We start from the raw sequence: 23,203 nt of genomic DNA on the forward strand, positions 1-23,203 counted from the left end.
AGTTCCACATGGTATTTTGACCCGATTCCAGTTGCTACTGATTTTAAATAATAAATAAAATATTTTGAACTTTATAAACTGTTCGGAAAACTCAGATTCCCTGTAGAACTCGGAAACCTCTTTTATAAATCTTTAAAACGACCGAAAAACCCCTACGGGGCGTATATTGGGATTAAACTCGTTATGGGCATAATGGAAGGTATCCTACTGATACCACAACCTCTTTAGAGCATATTAACTTAGGGAACCTGTGTAGGACTCTCGCGGTTACCCGTTACGCCTTTTGCGCACACGGTTCAGTTTATGTAACTAGTTTACATAAACTAGCCGAAACGGGTCAAGCCTTATTGTTTTTACTTCAAAATCCAGAGTGTGGTTATTATACCCATATAAAACAAGTCTTCAAACTGGTTGGGTCCAAACCACATTCCATTCCCGATTTTCGCCCTTCACGCGATTAAACCATATTTATCCTTCGAAACTGACCGGTCTAAGCTAAGGCTAAATTAAAGACCCGTTAGGATTCTAATAGGTTATTATAAACCTTCGTTCCAGAATAGGAGACCAGTAAAAGATACTTGCATTTGTTTGATTGAGGATTATTACTTGCTCAGGTAAATACTTTTAACTTATTTCCCCTTATACGGGCTTGGGATATGGTATATAAAATACCACTTGGTCGGGAAATTGACCCTAACTCATTAGTAGTTGGGTATTATCGATGTGACCCGTTTAAAAATTGGTTTTGTTGGCTTTACGCCTTTGGGAGTTTAATGACTATGTCCCGGATATCCTTGGCATCATTTTACGAAATGGCCACGACCTCGACACGCGGGTGTAGGCGTACACCCGACAATGTGTCTATATTATTAAAGGTATAACCTATTGGTTTTCCCGCCACGGCTTTATGCTATGTGGCGTGTCTATTAACCTTAAACCCGGCACGACCCGGGCGACTGAACGCATAGTGAACATGTAATTTTTATCCCAAGTTGTAAAGAGTTTGTGCCTTGTGCATTCAAATCAATTTTATTAAACCTTTTTCAAAAGTGTCGGTTGAATGTATTTACCAGTGTAAACTGACGTATTTTCCCCAAAAGATTAAATGCAGGTTCTACAACGAAATAGGCTGGCCACTCCTTAGCATCGTTGGAGTCTCGCAAGCTTTGGATGCCATTATCTGTTGAACAATATTTCCTTTTATTTTGATCCCCTGTGGATTTATTTCGACTATTCGTGATACTTGGATATTACATTCGATGGTTGAAATATAATCTATCTTTATGCTTCCGCTGTGCATTTAAATATTGTGTGGTTTGACTATATTGTTGCCAACTACGTTACGGTAATCCCCCACCGGGCCCACCGGTGAAACGTGTGGAAATCGGGGTGTGACAGGTTGGTATCAGAGCCAACGTTGAGTGAATTAAACACTAGTCTTTTGTGTTTAATCTCAATGACACAATTGCACATACTCGAGTCTAGACATGAACATAGGACAAATTCGAATTGTTATTCTAGTTTGTCTTTTATTGTTTATTGTGATTTAAAAATTTGTTAAGCAGGAAATATGCCACCAGCAATTAGAAGAGGAGGAAGAGGCAAAGGGCCGATCACTACTCATAATGATCATGAGGCCGGACCTTCACATATGCGAGCTCCTTCCAGCACAAAGATTGAAGAACCTCAGAGGCGTAGGAGGAACCTCTTTGAGCCTGCAAGACGGTCCACCTCACACAGTTCGACACCTTCATACCGTCACTCTTTTGGACCAAATTCGGAGAACGGGCCCAGTAACCCTCAACCTTCGTTTATACCTCTCCAGCGTTCTGTTTCGCACCGTTCCTATGGCGATCCTACTCCTTTCTTCCAAAGCCAGTTCAACCCGGCTGATTCTGTCCAAGAACCAATAGGTTATAACCCTTTAGGACCCGAAGACCATTTCTCCGAAGATAATGCGGTAGATATGGACGAGGACACGGATCCCATCGAACCCGCAAGAGGTACTCCCAACCATCCTATCGAGATCTCTGATGGGTCATCCTTTCATGGAACACCTTATCAGGGTCCCGACAGTTACCAGGCGAGGTTTAACCAGTGCGAGTGGTACTTTACACCCTCTCACCATTCATCACCTCACCAGCAGCAACATCAGCAACAGGATCCTTCTGAGGATTCACGTTTCGTGGCAGTTATGCCACCGCCTCCACCGCCACTAGTTCAACAAGCACCTCCAGATCCGCCAAGGCGTAGGAGATCAGGCGCGCGGATGTCCACCCGAGGAGGGGAATTTCACTTTAGCACCCCTCGCCACTCGAGTGCGAGTCATTTTCCGCCGTTGCCTGAAGAACCACAAATGGGTGAACCTTCGAGCCACCCTGCAGAGGTGAATTCTGCACCAGTTGCACCACCTCCGCCACCATTTGGGTATGATAACCCAATACCTGCGTACGCCGGTTCCACAGCGTACAACCCGTTTGAGCAGCTAGCTCACACGCGCTACAAATATAATTTTGCGGATGCCGACCCATACGTGGTAGCGGCCAATTACAACGCCCTCTATCCCGAAGGACCTTATGGGGATCCTTGGGGATTAGGATACGCAGCTCATGGGTATCCAGCTCCTGCTAGAACTCCGGCTCAGCACGTAATGCAGCAGCCACGTTTTCCCCACCAGAACAGGAAGAAATCCTTCACCGTTTAAATAGGGTAGAACGAGACTTTGAGCAAGAACGTAAGAACAATCGTGGATTCCTTAAAGGCCTAGCAAACCTGTTAAAGGGGAAGAAGAACCGAGATCATTAGTCTTTATATGTTCTATTGTATTTCCTATTTTAATCAAGTCCATGCGTGGACATTTATTGTGTTTAGTCCTTGCGTGGACAATTGCCTTTCAGTCCCTGCGTGGACATCTATCCATGTATTTGGTCCCTGCGTGGACTTGTTTTCTGTAAACCTCTGCGTAGGTATTTGTCTATTGAAAGTCCCGTTTAGGGCAGTGTGTAACTTTTTATATGTATTGGAATGTTAAGTTATAAATTTCATCTCTGTCTTTATATGCACTATTATATGAAATAAATAAATCAAAAATCATTCCTTTTAAATTAATCTACCTATCAGTTATTAAATAAAGAATCTTAATGGTGAAACCTAGCCTTGTGTCATTATAAGGCCTGGCCAAGATGGTAAAACCTAATTAAAAGATTCAGTTTCCTGTTAACCTCTGTAAACATGTTAACATTCTTGGCAAATGTGATTCGTTAAAATCACATGCGTCATTCTTATAAGAATCTTTCAAAGGATTCCAAGACCTAAATTAATGATTTATGAATCATGGGTTTAAATCATCAATTAAGATGATCACTTATCAGACATCTATTAGTGATGTAGTGCCTACGGGCCATACTTATTGTCATATAAGACAAAAGACAGTTGTAGCCTATGACTCCCTGTCAGAAAAGGAAAAAGAACTTTGGTTCAAACCTTCACGTCTTGATTCTCTGAAATCCTGGCTAATAATATATAAAACGTCCTTGTGACTAGGCTTTTGTGCCACTAACAATATTGTTTATAATTAGGATAGGTTATATTCAAATCCTAAATAAAAGTGAGTAACAAATTAACCAAATATGGTCTATGTTTACCATGGTTAATGAATTGCCATAAAAGACAGTTCCATAATAAACTCCTAAATAAAACTTTGTCATTATCTCCTGTAACAGATTCAAGTTTGCAATGGCTGACCCAACTGGAGTTAATAATTAGAATGACAATGATAACGCCAAAATTAATATTACGGGCGCTGAATTAAAAGCTTTGGTAGACAACGCTGTGAAGACGGCCTTAGATCGACAGTACGAAGAATATAGCGAGTCTCGAAGCAGGACCCGGTCTGCACCACACTCTAAACCAAGAACCCATTCTGAACATCACAGCAAACAACCGTCGACCCAGTCTAAGCCTAAGAAGGATGACGATCGACACTCATCAAACGAGAATAGTGTCCATCCTAAGAAATTAGTGTTCACTGATGCACCTCGCGCCAAGGGTTGCACATATAAGTATTTCGTTTCCTGTAAACCCCGAGATTTTACTGGGGAAAAGGGCGCTGTGGATTGAATGACCTGGCTAGACGAAATGGACACCGTGGTGGACATTAGTGGTTGTGCTGAGAGGGATGTGGTGAAGTTTGTATCCCAGTCATTCAAGGGTGAAGCCCTAGCATGGTGGAGATCATTGGTTCAAGCCTCATGGGAGGAATTTATTGCACTCATCAAAGAAAACTACTGCCCTCAGCACGAGGTTGAGAAGATAGAATCTGATTTCTTATCATTGGTCATGAAGAACCTGGATTTCCAGACATATCTCACTAGTTTCAACACCCTGTCAAGGTTGGTTCCGTACCTTGTGACCCCGAAACCCAAACGGATCGCACGTTTCATTGGGGGTTTGGCCCCAGAGATAAAAGCTAGCGTAAAGGCTTCTAGGCCTGCTACATTTAGATCCGTGGCGGATATATCTCTGTCTCTCACACTGGATGCAGTGAGGCAGAGATCTCTGAGAAATGCTAACGGCGAGAAGAGGAAACGTGAAGATGATGATTCACGTAGGTTAAGCAAGAAGCACCGGGGAAATCGTAACCACAAGAAGGGATCAGAGACCAAGAAGAATGACCGACAGTCGGGCGATAGGCCCAAGTGCAACGTTTGCAAGAAGCACCACTTCGGAAAGTGCAGATATGAGCAGAAATCCCAGCCGAAGGCATGTGGGATTTGTAAGTCCTCTGAACATAGGACTCTTGAGTGCAAGAAACTCAAAGATGCAACTTGTTATAGTTGCAATGAAAAAGGGCACATCAAGACTAACTGCCCGAAAATAGTGAAGAAGGCTGAAGAAGGGAAAAAGACCAATGCGAGGGTCTTTCAGATGAATGTTCAAGAAGCTATCCAGAACGACAACGTCATAACCGGTACGTTTCTTATCAATGATGTATTCGCAAGAGTGTTATTTGATTCTGGAGCAGATAAATCCTTCGTGGATGATAAGTTTTGTGAGCTGTTAAAATTGCCTGTTAAAACCTTGAATGTGAAATATGAAGTAGAACTAGCTGATGGGACTATGGGAAAAGTCTCAACTGTTTTAGATGGATGTGTTATATTGATGCGTGTGTAGTGTAATATATTTTAGATGTATATTTAAGCCCCTTTTTACACTTTTAGCCAAGTTTTAAATTTATAAAACACGATATTTACTAACACTAAACACACATATGGGCAAGTGCACCCATCGTGGACGTAGTATAGTGTTGGTAAGATACCGAGGTCGTCCAAGGACACAAGAGCTTTTAATACCGGTTTATCCTCAACGTCTAATCAAATCAAAAAGTGAGAAAAATGTTTTAAACTAAGAAAAATAAAAACTAACTAAATGCTGAAAAATAAAATAAAATAAAAACAGATAGACAAGATGAATCACTTGGATCCGACTCGTGTGTTAGTATAACCTTTGATTATTTTCGCACTTTTGCACTTGTTTAAGAGATTATCTTAGTTATTGTAGTAGGCCCCTCTTTTGAAGGCGACGTTACCCTCAACCCAGTAGTTTGAGTCAGCAAGGATACAATCCTAAAGGGTCGGATTGTTGAAAGATAATGAATTAAGTTATTAATGCAAATTGTGGTAGGCCCCGCTTTCGGCGGTGACGTTACCCTCGGCTAAGTAGTCTAAGTCAGCAGGGATACAGTCCTAAATAGCCGGGTTATAGTATTAATAGTAGTTAACTTATGAGGAGGTCAAAGAGTTTGGATCCCCGCCATCCAATACCTATGGGCATTGAAGGAGATCCTACTAAATTTGACCCAGGTCCCAAGCAGGACCTCTAAACGCTGAACAAGGGCAAGACCCTTACCAAACCGTTCCCTTAACCCCCGACCAGGTAGCCAACATACCTCCATATAGACCGTGGAGATATGAATGGTGAAAATCTTTTATTTTATATAGACAGTAAAATAATGCCAAGACACCACGGACAAACGATAAGGAAAGATCACCTTCAACATAAGTAACTAGTTATTAAAGTCATTAATACAAAACCAAATAAAAAGTGCAAAAGATTAAAAATAAAAAGTATTATACTAAACACTTGTCTTCACCAAGTGATGTAAGAGACTTAGGCAAACATGGCCTTGATTGTCAAGAACTCTTACGATCAATCTTGGATCCCGAGACGACTCACACACTCTACGATGGACAATGGATGATGGTGGTGGATGATGGTGTTATGGTGGTGGTGGGTGGTGGATGGAGTGTGAGAGAGGTGGTGTGCCAAGGGATGAGATGGAATGAAACCAAGCACCCCTATTTATAGGCTGAACAGAAGGCTGGGCACGGCCCCGTGTCCGCTGGACACGCCCCCGTGCCCGTCTAACATTCTCTCTCTTCATTAATTGTAATTCGCAATTACAATTAATGCGCCTGCTGTACTTTCACCACGCCCCCGTGCCCGCTGGACACGGCCCCGTGGTGGGCAATGGAAGCTTCTACTGGTTTGTCTTTTCTGCTGCTTCTTGGGCACGGCCCCGTGTTCGCTGGACACGGGGCGTGTTCAGTCTTCTGTTTTCTCTTCTTTGCCTTGGGAGGTGCCGTTGAGGGTCCGGGCAGTCTACTTTTATTCCTTTTCTTGTATTTATGCTAGAATTAGTTGTCTTTTTTCTTCTTTTGTGATTTTGAGCTCATTTCATCCTGAAAATACAAAAGAAAGACAAAAACACTCTTTTTCCAACATTAGTACTTAAAAAGGGTTAGTTTTATGCCTTAATTGATGTGATTTATATGTTGCATTTTACACACATCAAATACCCCCACACTTGAACTTTTGCTTGTCCTCAAGCAAAACTCTTTAAATGTGGCTTACACTCCCAAATGGAATAGGTAGAAGAGAAAGTTTTTAGCTTGTCCTAGAGTGTCGGGAATCCAAGGTCTTTGTAAGTTTTATTTTTATTTATTTACAATCCTATTCGTTATGATTTATTTTGAACGTTTCATAAGATAAATTACTTATTCGGGCATAGCATGCCTTATTAAAATTCCATTTATATACAAGTTCACATACCTCATGGGAGATCACTCAACACTCGGCCGAAGGTGTAATTTTTAGTGAATCACTCGAGAGCGGCCTGGAGCTTACGCCTTCCATAGGCTTGCCAAGCAATCAATCCTCCTCCTTTTTAACTTTTTACCTTTGTAAATATCAAGAGGACTTTTTTTTGGGTGAAGGGTTAGGCTTGGGTTAAAGGTGGGTGGTTTGGGTTAGTTGTTAGTAAAAGGGCGAAAATCGTAAAAAGCGTCGGTTTTCGTGACATACCTTGTTTTTAGTGACTTTTTATTTTGAAGTATTTCTCCAAACAAGCTTTTATATAGCTTTTGTTTGTTTTTGACTTCATCAAAAATTATTTTTTTTTATTTTTTTTTTCATCACATAAAAAGGCGAGTTTACGAAAAACCGAGCTTGTTACTAAAATAAAGGGTGAAAAATGAAAAGGGTTTTTTTTTTTTTGTGGGTAAAAAGGATTTTGGGGTAATGAAATGAAAGGTTTAGGCTCAAAGGGGCTATCTAGGGGGATTTTGGGTAGGTGGTAAAAAAAAAATTGAAAAATAATGGTTTAGAAAGAAAAATATGGTTAGTCCTAATGCCTCCATCACTTACTTACTTGGTTTTAAGTTGGTAAGGACCGGGAATGTATCGTCGTGGCAAGTTCTAGAGTTGTAAGAACCAAGCGGCTATTCACACAAGAAACGAAAAATGAGCATTTAGTCTAAATATGTATATCTTTATGCTCAATAAAGGCTCAAAACTCACTTTTGTGGGAATGGGTTTTTAATGTGATCAAGTATACATAATCGAATTTTTACTAGACTTGTTATGCCGTTTCGTAATTTTCTTATGTTGGTTCTTTGTTATCACAACGCTATCGGTTGTAAATTTGTAAAAATATAACCTTTTTAGAACTTGTTATTCCCAACTTAAACTAAGACAAGTAAATGATAAAAAAAATGAAAAGTTTTTGAAAAAAATTTGGGGTGTTTAGCGGTTCCAATAGAGTTTTGTGTAAGGCTTGTATTTAGGATTTGCAAAGTTCAAGGTTTTAGCATCCCCCCACACTTAAATTACACATTGTCCTCAATGTGTCCAAAAATAAGGTTTTTGGTTGATTAGAATGTGTAAAAGTAGGTTAAAAAGCAAAGATTTATGTTACTGGCATCCTGGACACGGCCCCGTGGTGACCGGGCACGGCCCCGTGGTCAGGTGCCAGTAACGAAAATTAAAGAATTAAAACAGAAGCCTGGACACGGGGGCGTGTCCGCTGAACACGGCCCGTGTCCAGTTACCTGAACTGGGTGTTTTTGTGCAGGTGGCTCAGCACGGGGTCGTGTTGGTTGGGCACGGCCCGTGTTGAGCCTTCTGTGATGGAGATTTGTGTCGGGTTGCTCTGTTCTTCGTGCATGGGTCCATTTTTCTCGTTCCCCTTTTCATCCACTACCACCATGAGTGTGTTTTATTCTGCAAAATAAAACTAAAAGATTAAACTAAACTAAGGATAGTTCCGCGGAATGCCTCCGTGGTGCGCCACGTTTATAAGGGTCCTTGGCTAGACCCAATGCGAGGTTATATGTTTTCTGAGTGGGATGTCTGGCGTCCCATGTTACACCGTCGGAGAGCAGCATCCAAGCTTGAATCAATAACCTTCATGTAATTGACCGGGTCGTCGTCCTCTATTCTCTTCCCAACCCCGAACTTCACTTCATCATCCCCGTACCTCAAGGTGAGTGTCCCATCATTCATATCCACCACTGCTTGGGCGGTGGCAAGGAAGGGTCTCCCTAGTATAAGGGGGACCTCGGTGTCTTCCTCCATATCGAGTATGACAAAGTCAGCTGGATAAACGAATCTGCTTACCTTTACCAAGACATTTTCGATGACACCTTGTGGGAGTTTGACGGATCGACCGGCTAATTTTATGCTCATTTTTGTAGGGCTTGTGGTTCCTAAGCCGAGTCTTTTGAACATTGATGAGGGCATGAGGTTAATGCTAGCCCCAAGGTCAGCTAAGGCATTACGAACGGGTGATTCCCCTATTGAGCAAGGAATCGTGAAGCTTCCGGGATCGATTTTCTTTTGGGGAAGTTTATTGAGTACGAGGGCAGAGCATTCTTCGCCTAAATTGACTAATTGCAAGTTTTCAATTTTCTTTTTATGTGTAAGGAAGTCCCTCATGAATTTAGAGTACTTGGGCATTTGAGTTAGGACTTCGATAAAAGGAATGTTGACATGCAATTATTTTAATAGACTTTCGAACTTGGCGAATTGCTCATTGGTCTTTTGACGAATTAACCTACCGGGGTATGGAACTCGAGGAGCCTTGGTAGGCTCTGGTGACGGAGGGGAGTCCTTTTCCTGCAGAGGTGTGGGTACTGTTTCCTCCGTTGGTGGCAGCACTTCTGTAGGCCCTACGGTGCGGTTCCGTAGTGTGATGAGGTGAACTTGTGCTTTTGGGTTTGTTTCGGTATTGCTAGGTAATGCGCCTTGCGGTCTCTCGGAAAAATTTTGAGCTATTTGATTTAATTGTTTTTCTATGTTTTGAATACTAGCTTGTTGATTTCTAAAATTTGATTCTAATTGTAGAAATCTTTCCGAGTTTTTCTTATTAGTGTCGGAGACGAGGCGAGATATCGTATCTTCGAGCCTTTCTCGTCCACCTTGTTGAGTGAAATTTTGTGACTCATTTCTTGGTTGCTGAAAGTTTGTTCGTTGGGTTTGTTGGTTACTACTATTGCCGGGTTCCCTCCAACCAAGGTTTGGGTGGTTTCGCCATCCTTGGTTGTAAGTTCCCGTTGGGGGACCCGACGGCCTAGGTCTATTATCAATGTAGTTTACCATTTCTTGTTGATCGTCCGTTTCTTTCATGCAACTCCAATTTTCATGTGACCCACCACATCCTTCACAAGCCATAACCGAGACTGTTTTTGTCATTTCTAATTTTTTTATTTTTGAAGAAAGGGCCTCGATTTGGGCTTGTAAAGAAGTGCTTTCGTCGACCTTATGGGCGCCCGGGGCGATAGACTTATTTCCCCGGGGGGTATGCCATTGAAAATTGGTTTGAGCAATTTCCTCAATTTGATTATATATTTCGTGTGGGCGTCGATTACCTAAAAGTCCCCCGGAGCTAGAATCAAGTGTCTGCCTAGTGTGTGGCAACAATCCATTATAGAAAGTGGATACTTGTTGCCATATTGCGAGGCCGTGATGGGGACACTTGCGTAATAGCTCCTTGAACCTTTCCTAAGTTTCATATAAGGATTCCCCGTCCTCTTGTGAATATGTATTAATTTCAGCCATTAACTTAGCAGTTTTAGCAGGAGGGAAATACTTATATAGAAATTTTTGGGCTAGTTCATCCCAGGTGTTTACCGATCCAACTGGGAAGGCGTTGAGCCAAGCTTTCGCTCGGTCTTTTAGTGAGAAGGGAAACATACGGAGGCGGATGGCGTCGTTTGATGCTCCATTGATCCGAAAGGTATCACATATTTCCAAGAAATTAGTTATATGTAGATGGGGATCCTCGTCCGCAAGCCCGTGGAAGGTTGCGGAGTTTTGGAGCATTTGTATCAAATGCGGCCGAAGTTCAAAGTTATTGGCTTCGACATTCGGAGCATTGATAGCGGCGCCTAGATTACCTACGACGGGTCGTAGATAATCCATAAGGGTACGTTGGTCCGCCATTGGAGGTGGATCACCCGAAACCTTCTCTTGGTTTTTGGCTTTTAACCTTTTTCTGAGAAAGCGTTCGGGTTCTTCTAGTGGTTCTTTTATGTCTTTATTGGAACTGGAGCTCATACACTACGTGAGGTTGGCGTCGGGTTCCAAGTCCCGCAATAAAAACAGAAAAGAATGTTGGTCAGAAGGTTCACCACGGCCCCGTGTTGAGCGAACACAGCCCGTGGTCGGAATTTCAGTGATAATTTTCCAGATCCCAGTTACTGGAAGTTGGACACGGCCCCGTGTTGCACCGGCACGGCCCCGTGGTCAGCCTTCTGTAACTTGGAAAACAAAAACTGCCAGTAACGATGCTGGGCACGGCCCGTGTCCGACCAGGCACGGCCCCGTGCTGAGCTCTGCAGAAGCTGAAAATTTAAGAAAAATCCTAAAAAATCAAAGAAAATAATAAAAATATGATTAGGCCGTTGATTCCTAACTTTCTTAAAATCCTTGTGTCCCCGGCAGTGGCGCCAAAAACTTGATGCGTGTGTAGTGTAATATATTTTAGATGTATATTTAAGCCCCTTTTTACACTTTTAGCCAAGTTTTAAATTTATAAAACACGATATTTACTAACACTAAACACACACATGGGCAAGTGCACCCATCGTGGACGTAGTATAGTGTTGGTAAGATACCGAGGTCGTCCAAGGACACAAGAGCTTTTAATACCGGTTTATCCTCAACGTCTAATCAAATCAAAAAGTGAGAAAAATGTTTTAAACTAAGAAAAATAAAAACTAACTAAATGCTGAAAAATAAAATAAAATAAAAACAGATAGACAAGATGAATCACTTGGATCCGACTCGTGTTTTAGTATAACCTTTGATTATTTTCGCACTTTTGCACTTGTTTAAGAGATTATCTTAGTTATTGTAGTAGGCCCCTCTTTTGAAGGCGACGTTACCCTCAACCCAGTAGTTTGAGTCAGCAAGGATACAATCCTAAAGGCTCGGATTATTGAAAGATAATGAATTAAGTTATTAATGCAAATTGTGGTAGGCCCCGCTTTCGACGGTGACGTTACCCTCGGCTAAGTAGTCTGAGTCAGCAGGGATACAGTCCTAAATAGCCGGGTTATAGTATTAATAGTAGTTAACTTATGAGGAGGTCAAAGAGTTTGGATCCCCGCCATCCAATACCTATGGGCATTGAAGGAGATCCTACTAAATTTGACCCAGGTCCCAAGCAGGACCTCTAAACGCTGAACAAGGGCAAGACCCTTACCAAACCGTTCCCTTAACCCCCGACCAGGTAGCCAACATACCTCCATATAGACCGTGGAGATATGAATGGCGAAAATCTTTTATTTTATATAGACAGTAAAATAATGCCAAGACACCACGGACAAACGATAAGGAAAGATCACCTTCAACATAAGTAACTAGTTATTAAAGTCATTAATACAAAACCAAATAAAAAGTGCAAAAGATTAAAAATAAAAAGTATTATACTAAACACTTGTCTTCACCAAGTGATGTAAGAGAGTTAGGCAAACATGGCCTTGATTGTCAAGAACTCTTACGATCAATCTTGGATCCCGAGACGACTCACACACTCTACGATGGACAATGGATGATGGTGGTGGATGATGGTGTTATGGGAGTGGTGGGTGGTGGATGGAGTGTGAGAGAGGTGGTGTGCCAAGGGATGAGATGGAATGAAACCAAGCACCCCTATTTATAGGCTGAACAGAAGGCTGGGCACGGCCCCGTGTCCGCTGGACACGCCCCCGTGCCCGTCTGACATTCTCTTTCTTCATTAATTGTAATTCGCAATTATAATTAATGCGCCTGCTGTACTTTCACCACGCCCCCGTGCCCGCTGGACACGGCCCTGTGGTGGGCAATGGAAGCTTCTACTGGTTTGTCTTTTCTGCTGCTTCTTGGGCACGGCCCCGTGTTCGCTGGACACAGGGCGTGTTCAGTCTTCTGTTTTCTCTTCTTTGCCTTGGGAGGTGCCGTTGAGGGTCCGGGCAGTCTACTTTTATTCCTTTTCTTGTATTTATGCTAGAATTAGTTGTCTTTTTTGCTTCTTTTGTGATTTTAAGCTCATTTCATCCTGAAAATACAAAAGAAAGACAAAAACACTCTTTTTCCAACATTAGTACTTAAAAAGGGTTAGTTTTATGCCTTAATTGATGTGATTTATATGTTGCATTTTACACACATCATATATCCATTAGGAATCACTCATTTCCTTTATCCCTGTTACCCTTTAAACTAGCTGGTTTCGACATAGTGTTGGGTATGGATTGGTTATCGCATAACCAACCCCAAATAGTGTGCAACAAGAAACAGGTGGTAATCAAGACTCCGTCTGGAGAACCACTTACCATCGAGGGAGATACTCGACATAGATTGCCTGCACAAGTATCTATGCTAAAGGCATCCAGATGTTTGAAGAAAGGATGTGTCATTTATATGGCACAGGTGACTATCGGTGAGGAGAAACCCAAGATTGAAGACATCCCAGTCATCTCTGACTATCCTGAAGTTTTCCCGGAAGAGCTGCCTGGTTTGCCACCAGATAGGCAAGTGGAGTTCAGTATCGACATCATTCCAGGAGCCGCGCCTAGTGCGAGAGCACCTTATAGGTTGGCACCCACGGAAATGAAAGAATTGAGGACGCAGCTAGATGATCTGCTAGAAAAGGGTTTTGTTAGACCAAGTTCATCTCCTTGGGGAGAACCAATCCTGTTCGTCAAGAAGAGAGATGGTTCGATGCGTCTATGCATCGATTACCGTGAGCTGAATAAAGTTACAATCAAGAATAGGTATCCTTTGCCCAGGATCGACGATTTGTTCGATCAGTTGCAAGGAACGAGCTACTTTTCCAAGATTGACCTAAGGTCAGGCTACCATCAATTGAAGGTCAAAGACGAAGATGTGCACAAGACTGCATTTAGGACTCACTACGGTCATTTCGAGTTCCTAGTGATGCCTTTTGGGCTCACTAATGCACCTGCCGCATTCATGGCTCTCATGAATCGCGTCTGCAAGCCGTATTTGGATAAATTTGTCATTGTCTTCATCGATGACATCCTCATATACTCTAAAAGTCAAGCTGACCACGAGAAGCATCTCCGATGTATTCTTAAATTGCTTCATCAAGAAAAGCTTTACGCCAAATTCTCTAAGTGTGAATTTTGGCTACGAGAAGTTCAATTCCTTGGACACGTAGTCAGTGAGTGTGGTATCCAAGTGGATCCCACCAAGGTTGAAGCCGTCATGAATTGGCAGGAGCTGAAGACGCCTACGGAGATTCGCAGCTTCTTAGGTCTGGCAGGATACTACAGACGCTTCATCGAAAATTTCTCCTGGATTGCTGCACCCCTGACTTCTTTAATTAGAAAGAATATAAAGTTTAGTTGGGGCCCTAAGCAGCAATAAGCTTTCGACATCCTTAAACAGAAGCTAAGCAATGCTCCTTTGTTGACATTGCCGGAAGGAATGGAAGAATTTGTAGTGTATTGTGACGCATCACACACCGGGATGGGTTGTGTGCTTATGCAGAAGGGCAAGGTGATTGCCTATGCTTCACGACATAAAGGTGCATGAAAAGAATTACACCACCCATGACTTGGAGTTGGGTGCCGTTGTATTTGCACTAAAGCTATGGAGACACTACTTGTATGGCATTAAATTTGTGGTCTATTCTGATCACAAAAGTCTTCAGCATCTGTTCAATCAGAAAGATTTGAATATGAGGCAGCGACGTTGGTTGGAAACTCTGAACGATTATGACTGCGAAATAAGATACCATCCAGGCAAGGCCAACGTAGTCGCAGATGCCTTAAGCAGAAAAGAGAGAGTGAAACCGATAAGAATCAATGCCAAGGGCATTGAAATCAAGAACAGTCTGAATGAACGATTGTTAGCTGCACAGAAAGAAGCTGTGTCAGAAGCTAACTATCCCAACGAAAAGCTAGGAGTAACCGAAGAGCAGTTATCCTATGGCAAAGACGGAATTCTGAGATTAAATGGAAGGATATGGGTTCCTGTTTATGGAGGTCTTCGTGACGTTATCCTTCAGGAAGCCCACAGTTCCCGATATTCCGTTCATCCTGGAGCTGATAAAATGTATCAGGACTTGAAGGCAAACTTTTGGTGGATAGGCTTGAAGAAGTCTATAGCCACCTATGTAGCAAAATGTTTGACTTGTTGTTGGACTGTGTTCCGACCCTGAATAGTCAGTAGAGAACGTTTATCTTCATGTACGAAGGCAGAATCAACGTAAATGAAGTTACAACAGCTTTCCTATTCAATTCCTTTGCTTTTATTGCTTTTTGATACTGATTTGACAAAGTTTCACACCTAAAGCATACATATAGTTTCGCTCCAACGTACATCAACAACTCTATGAGGTTTCGCTTGTGTGTCCTATATATAGCCTATGAGGTTTCGCTTGAATGACATGACGAATAAGCGAAACCTTCTCAAGTACCAAATAAGCGAAACCTTTTAATGACTAATAAGCGAAACTACTTCTATCTATGACACAAAAGTGAAACTTATCATAAAATACATGAATTTTACTTTCTAGCTCCTAATTTGACCAATCTTGACCTAAGGCTTCATGTAGACGTAGTCAACAGACATTTCATGCATCAACAGACTCCCCCTTGGATGTTGACGTAGTCTTCAGCTCTTGAGTCTTCAGTCTTGATCTTTTCTCTAACTCTCTGTCTTTTCGTCATAAGCACTTTATCTTCACAGGTTTAGGATCACAACCTGACTCTAATTTCCATCTTCCCTTTGACTGTTGATCCAGACTCCCCCTTTCACAGACTCCCCCTCTTAATATGCTGGAATTTGAGGTCTTAATCTGGTTCAAGCTTTGACAATTGGTTTCCGTGGGAATGATGAAGTCCAAACCTGTTACTCAACCAATAACGTTACAAACTATCTTTCCAACAATAAATCACTAACACAAATTTAATCAGTTTTAGAAATCCACTCAAATATTCAGGTCCAAATTAATGACCCTGATTACTCAATTAATCTACCAAGTTCAATTTAATGACCTTGGTTGATCATTTAACGAATCAAACTAATTTTGTAAAAACATTTTCACTTTTTATAAAAACAATGTAACAAACATCAATTTAATGAACTTGTTTTAACTTTGAAAACATCTCAATCTCTGACAAAGTAAACTCTCCTCATTTTTCAGTCCAGAACTTTCCTGCATCTGCTTCAATCTTCTAGAATCCAACAATCAACTCTCCACTTTGGTTTGTCAAAAATAAAGCAGAAATAAAATCTTTTTGGATTTTATAAAATGTTCTAAACTAAGAAATGAAATAACAGAAAACTTAAATTGCAGAAAGTAAACTATTTACAAGCTTATTTTTGGCGAGCATGTCAGGGAACCATATCAGCTTTTCAGACAAATTACTAGTACCGTTAAGCTTCATTTCATATTCAGACTTAAACAATTCACCTCGATTGTCGATATACTGATCCATCTTAAATTCTCACACAGATTTCAATCTATTCAGGATACGATTTAGATGACTTATGAACTTAGCTCAATTCATGTGTCCCACCTCTTGAATATACTCCCGTATCTAGAATCCCAATATTCAGTCTTACAGGTGAGTATACTACAATGATATCTGTACATAAATTAGGTATGCGAGGGCCGAGGGATCTCAGGTCGATACTTTCGTATGCGCAGAGAGATATCAGCTTCGACTTTTCAGTATGTCCCCTTCAGAGGATCTTTTAGCTACAACTGCAGCGACTATCAATTTTATTGTTTCATCTGCATGCTGAGGGTTTATGCTGTGTTTCAAGCATTTGGTGAAAGTATTATCCAAGGTCTAGGTCAGAACTTCCATTCAGCAGAAGTCCCGGAGTAATACCCCAGACATCATTGAGTATAAAAACCTAGTATATCAGAATACGAGACCTTTCAAACGAGATTTCAGGGGTTACCTATATATCCAAGTAGTGTTCCCCACGAATTTTGCAAGTTTGAAATTTTAGGTTTATATCCCGAATGAATCTACTAAATGTGCGAAAACCTATAGACACATCATTAGTGAGACTGTTTAACTCATTTTGTCTTTCCAAATCTTTAGCATACTGTAATTGTCTAGCCGACGTACTATCATTTTCCCTATATACACAAGCTCTTTTTCAATTTTATCATGTTTTTGGATTTTTGCATTTTTTACTGTTTTTGTATTTTCTGAAAATATATCTATTTACAACTATCTATACTCCCCCTAAATACCAAAACACGTAAAAAATCGACAAACCATTGCAGATTGTTTCTCGTTTTCATCCGCAACAGTACTCTCATCAACGCTCACAATCCCATCCGACACCGAAAGCAATTTCATACCATTAAGTTTTAACAAATATAGAAACCGATTTTTATCAAAAGCTTTGGTATACAAATCAACTTTTTGTTCGTCAGTGTAGATTTTTGCAATTCGTATCAACTTTTTCTCGAAACAATCGCGAATAAAGTGATGACGAATTTCTATGTGTTTAGTTTTAGCGTGATGTACTGGATTCTTTGTTATATTTATTGCGGCCTCATTATCAACAAACAGAGATGTGTTAAGAAACTGCAAACCGTAGTCGCGCATCTGTTGCTGTATCCACAGGATCTGAGAGCAGCAACTGCTAGCAGAAACGTACTCCGCTTCACATGTAGATAACGCCACAGACGTTTGTTTCTTACACTGCCAGGTAACCAATCTAGGTCCAAAGAACTGGCATCCTGCAGTTGTTGATTTAGCATTGACTTTGCAGCATCCGAAATCTGAATCGGAATACCCTTCGAGCATAAAATCGCCTTTCCTAGGATACCATAACCCCAATGACGGAGTACCTTTCAGGTAACGCAATATCCTTTTCACAATAATCATATGCGATGCTCTCGGGTTAGACTGAAATCTTGCTACGAGGCACGTTGGGTACATGATATCAGGACGTGAAGCAGTTAAATACATCAAAGAACCTATCATGGAATGGTAGAACGTTTCATCAGCACTGTCTCCGGTGAGATCTGGTTGAATCCCATGATTAGTTGCAAGTGGGGTAGCAGCTGGAGTAGAACTTGACATTCCAAATTTCTCTAGAATATCATGCACGTACTTCGTCTGGTGAATGAAAATTCCCTTAGGTAGTTGTTCAACTTGTAGACCCAGAAAGAATTTCATCTCCCCCATTGATGACATTTCGAATTTTTGCTTCATCACCTGTTCGAAATCTTTGCACAATTTCTCATTTGTTGACCCAAAAATTATATCGTCCACATAAATCTGAACTATCAGAAGATGACCATTAACGACTTTAGTGAAGAGAGTGGCATCCACTTTTCCACGTATTTACTTGTTAGCGAGTAGGTGTTGAGACAAAGTCTCGTACCAGGCTCTCGGGGCCTGATGTAAACCATACAGCGCTTTGTCCAATAAGTAGACCTTGTTTTTGTGGATTGGGCCAGTAAAGCCCGGCGGCTGACCGACATAAACCTCCTCTTTGACCTTCCCATAAAGAAACGCTGACTTTACATCCAACTGATATACTTTGAAGTTCTTCCAAGACGCAAATGCTAGGAAAATTCTGATTGCCTCTAGTCGTGCCACAGGAGCATAAACTTCTGTAAAATCAATCCCCTCCTGTTGACTAAAGCCCTGAACAACGAGTCGAGCTTTGTTCCTTACAACCACTCCTCTGTCGTCTCTCTTACACTTGAATACCCATTTTGTATTTATTTTCCTTTGACCATCCGGCAAATCCACTAACTTCCACACTCCCAACTTTTCAAACTGACTCAACTCCTCTTGCATTGCAATGACCCAAGAGTCTTCAGTAAGCGCCTCTTTGTAAGTTCTCGGTTCAATCTGCGAGATAAAACAACTTAATGAAAATTCAGTTTGTAAAGGTGCTACTGTAGAATAAAAACATGTAAGGCCCTGGTCAATTTGACGTCTCGTGCGAACGCCTGCTTGCAATTCTCCTATGATCAACTCCTCTGGATGATAAGAAAGAGTTCGCGGCATCACTTCGCTTGGAACATCTACATTTCCCTCCAGATTTGTAACATTCTGATCTGCATCTTGTTCACCAACTTGGTTTGTTTGACTTGATATCTGGATTTGCTCCCCCTCAGAATCTGAATCACCATGATCAAATACTGGCATATTATCAGCTTCTTGATCATCATTCACTACCGACTGATTACCAGGAGCAACTTCATCATCATGTTCACCAGCATTACTAGGACCTGCTTCATCGTCATTTGATGTTTCCCGAGGTCTTCTAGAATACTCCGCTGGGAACCTGAGCTGCGACTCATACTCTCACAAAATATCCAGCTCATCAAAGAAATCTTCTTCTTCCTCTGATTCTTCTCTCATGTCAAACGAATCCCAAAGTTTGTCATAATGATAACGCCATGAATCACCAGGATTCTGTGGCGGCATAGTGTAACCTTGACATTCAACATTTGCTACTTCAATAATCCGCTTCTCACTTGGAACGAAGACACGTCGCAATGGATTGGCATAACCAACAAATATTCCCTCAATGCACTTCGAACCAAACTTTCCATGAGACTCTATAACCGTACAGGGTGACCCGAACGGTTCTAGATACTCCAAATTCGGTTTGCGATTATTGATTAGCTCAAAGCATGTCTTGTTGAACTTCTTGACAGTAAGAACCCTGTTGAGCGTATAGCATGCGGCGGAAACAGCTTCAGCCCAGAAATTAATTGGTAATTTTGAATCTGCAAGCATCGTTCTAGCTGTCTCGATTAGCGTCCGGTTTTTGCGTTCTGCTACTCCATTCTGCTGTGGAGTGTACGGAGCACTAAACTCATGCAATATACCTCGTTCATCACAAAATTCTTCCATCTTACTGTTTTTGAATTCAGTACCATTATCACTTCTAATTCTACTAATAGGCCTCTGGTACAGATTCTCAATTCTTTTAAACAATGCCATTAAACTGTCAAACGTTTCGTCTTTCGTTTTCAAAAATGAAACCCACGAAAATCTGGAGAAATCATCAGTTACGACCAAACAATAATAATCTCCTGTAATACTCTTGACATTCACAGGACCAAACAAATCCATGTGAAGTCTTTCCAAAGGTCTTGAAACTGAATTGACTTGCTTTGTAGGGTGTGACTTTTTCTTCTGTTTGCCTTTGACACAACTAATGCACTCCCCTTACAGATGAACACCTTTGGCATGAACTCCTGTGACCAAATCGTTACGCACCAAATGATTCATTTTTCTAAGATGAATATGCCCCATCTTCCGGTGCCACAATCTTGATTCTTTTTCAGTTGCTCTGGACACAAAACAATGAGCCTGACCCGTGGTTGTAGTAGCGACACTCATGTCCAACACGTACAGATCATTGACTCTTGGTGCCCTCATGATGATCCATTCCTCAGGTATCACAAATCCTGGTTTCAAGATCAAACATTCTTTGTCAGTGAAGTGAGTAGTATACATCCTGTCACAGATCTGGGAGATACTCAGCAGATTATTCTCCAGCTCAGCGATGTAGTTAACTCTCTCAAACGTTACGATCCCATTGGATAATGTTCCTTCACCTATAATCTTTCCTCCTTGATTACCAGCAAAGCCCACGTAACCACCATTTATATTTCTGACATCATATAGCAACATAGTCTTCCCTGTCATATGCCTTGAGGCTCCACTATCCATAATCCATCTGGATACAAGTTTTGGAAGATCCTGCACATAACAAACTATAACTTAAACAACTTCAAGAAAGATGCCGATTCATGCTTCGCGATCAAGGAAGCTCCGGCAATTCAAACTGCTTAGTCAAACATGGAGTCCACCCAGGCCTCATCAGCCTTAGGTGTAACCTTGACTCTTGCAATTTGAATTTTGAAATTTTCAGCCTTGAGAGGTGGGAAATTTGCATCATAATCAACGGTAATTGATTCTTCAGCCTTTTTCACCTCAGAAGTTGAAATTTTCTTCTCAATTTTTGGCTTCCAAACTTGTTGAGATAATGCAACCCTTTTGTAAAATTTATCATTTTTAGTTATCGACTTCGTTACGGGTTCATATTTCATACTCTTTTTCTCAACAACGATTGGTGTTCACATCAACTTTCTTCTGTTGAGTCTTCATAGTTTCAGTCTTAGGCTTCTCATTGGTACACTTTCGTGCAATGTGACCAACTTGATTACATCTAAAGCAAGTTCGAGTATCAGCCACTCGACTTGTGCCTTCAGACTGAGACTGAGAGGCTCTTTTCTCAAAGAACTCTTTGTTTGATTTTGAAAAAAATTCTTTCTCTTCATCAGCAAGTGAACTTGAACTGTTCACAAACTTTTTCTTCTCGACAAACCTCTTGTTTGGAACATTTCTTTTCTGATAAGACTTACCCCACTGATAACCACCCGACCAGTTGTTTTTGTTGTTATTGTAAAAACGTGGTGGATTAACAGATTTCTTGTTGTAAACTTTTTTTCTTTCTCAAACCTCATTTTACTTTTCGTTTGACTCAGATTGTTCACTTCTGATAATTGAACTTCAACTAATTTGAAAACATTTGTTAATTTGTTCATGTTTACATTCTCGATCGGAAACTCTGAATCCGAAAACAACTTATCCGAACCCAACATCTTGTACATGACAAGATTTGATTCTTCACTTAAGTTGTTCTTGGACTTTTGTTTCGGAATGTATTTGTCCAAGAAACACCCATCTTCCTCAGTAGTGTCACTCTCTGTTTTTAACACATTTTCAACAACACCTTTTACAATATCATTTTGGACACTATCGTCATTGGAAGATATGAACATGACATCAATGTTCTCCGGAAGTTTAACTTCACTTTCTTCCTCAAGTTCAACCAACCCAGATTCCTTTTTCGTGTAATTATGCAAAATTGGCGGTGGAACTTTGTGAAAACCCACCCCGGTTCCATCAGAATACACGTCTTCACCAGCTTTGTTTTTCCCAATGGGTTTGGGAACAATATGTTGCAAAACAAAGCTTGCAGAGCTATAGCTGTTAAGCTTCAACTGGATTCGCTCGTTTTCAATTTCAGCCTCCTGAACTTTAAGTTTCAATTTAGCAATTTCATCCAGTTGTTTATTGATTGATTCTTCTTTGATTCTCAGCACTGCTTTTATATGTTCGTTTTCTTTAAAAGTTATACCATTTCGATCATCACTATCTTTCACTGTGCTTTTGAGTTTTTCAAACTTTTGAGAAATTTGACGGTTTTCAAGAATTAACTTTTCATTTTCTTTTTTAACCTTTTCATGATCAATTTTATCTTTTTCAATTTGGCCAGTTAATTCTCTTATCTGTTCAGTTGAAGCTTTAACTGTTTTGTCACGACCAAGAATCTGATTCTCAACGCTTCTGACCTTTGCTGTCAGATCTTTAATTTTCTCACCGTTGAGATACGTGACAGTGTTACAAAATTTGCACTCTTTGTTGCAATTTTTGCAATCAACATTTCCTTCAATCTTTTTACCTGACACATTTGTTGACGAGTTTGGACTGACCTGGCCTTTTGACTCAGACACGGAGTTAGAGTCTACCTCAAGTGCTTTAGCAGCCAGCACTTTGTCAGCCATTTTTCCCAGGTTCTCTGCAGTCAACTCCTTCGTTGTATCGATAATGCCAGTATCAATCTTCTTTGCTTTCTCGATCTCTTCTTTCTCCTTTTTCTCTTTCTCTTCTTCTTTCATTTTCTCGGTTGGAGTTCCCCACCATTTGTTTTGCCAATACTCATCCTCTTCTTTTAACTCTTTGATGATGGCTTCCAGATCAAGCGTTTTGTCATCGATCGCAATATTTCCATACTCATCAAGATAACACTCCCTGTCCGGATCCCATCTTCTCGCTCTCCTCGCTTCTAGGTAGATACCAGAAATTCTAATTATTCTATTTTCAGCAATCATTTTTCTGTATCTATTCTTTTGCTCTTCAGTACGGTCGTCTTTCCACGGAATAGGTTCATTTTTCGCCATGAATGCATAACCAACCGCGTCTTCCTCCGGTAGCACTTCTTTGCTCCAATCATACCCCTCATCATCGTAGATCACCGCAAGAGCCCTAGATTTGTCTCTGTTATCTTCAGCCTGCTTCAATCTAGGCGGCTCAGATTTATTCTGGTGATAAATCGCCTTCTTGTAGTAATCATCTTTGAAAGGATTCTCCGACTCATCAGCATAAGCGTTTCTGCACTCTCGTTTGAAGTGACCTTTCTGCTTACACTTGAAGCATGTTACCTTGGACTTATCGAACCCCAGCTTAGTAGATGGACCACCGATTGTCTTTCTGCTGGTAATTTCCATGAAGCGTTGTGCTCGACGAACAGCACTTGCCATAGCCCAACGAATATCGATTAGCTCCAT

The 23,203-nt window shown here is 41.0% G+C and overlaps 1 non-coding gene across 1 annotated transcript; it reads left to right on the forward strand.

The window, feature by feature from the left end:
- The first annotated feature begins 10,294 nt into the window (after nt 1-10,294).
- Nucleotides 10,295-10,401, forward strand: LOC118487036. Its single transcript, XR_004880203.1, has one exon. It is a non-coding gene; the product is annotated as a small nucleolar RNA R71 (small nucleolar RNA).
- Nucleotides 10,402-23,203: the final 12,802 nt, after the last annotated feature.

Source organism: Helianthus annuus, chromosome 14 (assembly GCF_002127325.2).
Source record: "Helianthus annuus cultivar XRQ/B chromosome 14, HanXRQr2.0-SUNRISE, whole genome shotgun sequence".
Taxonomy (NCBI): Eukaryota; Viridiplantae; Streptophyta; class Magnoliopsida; order Asterales; family Asteraceae; genus Helianthus; species Helianthus annuus.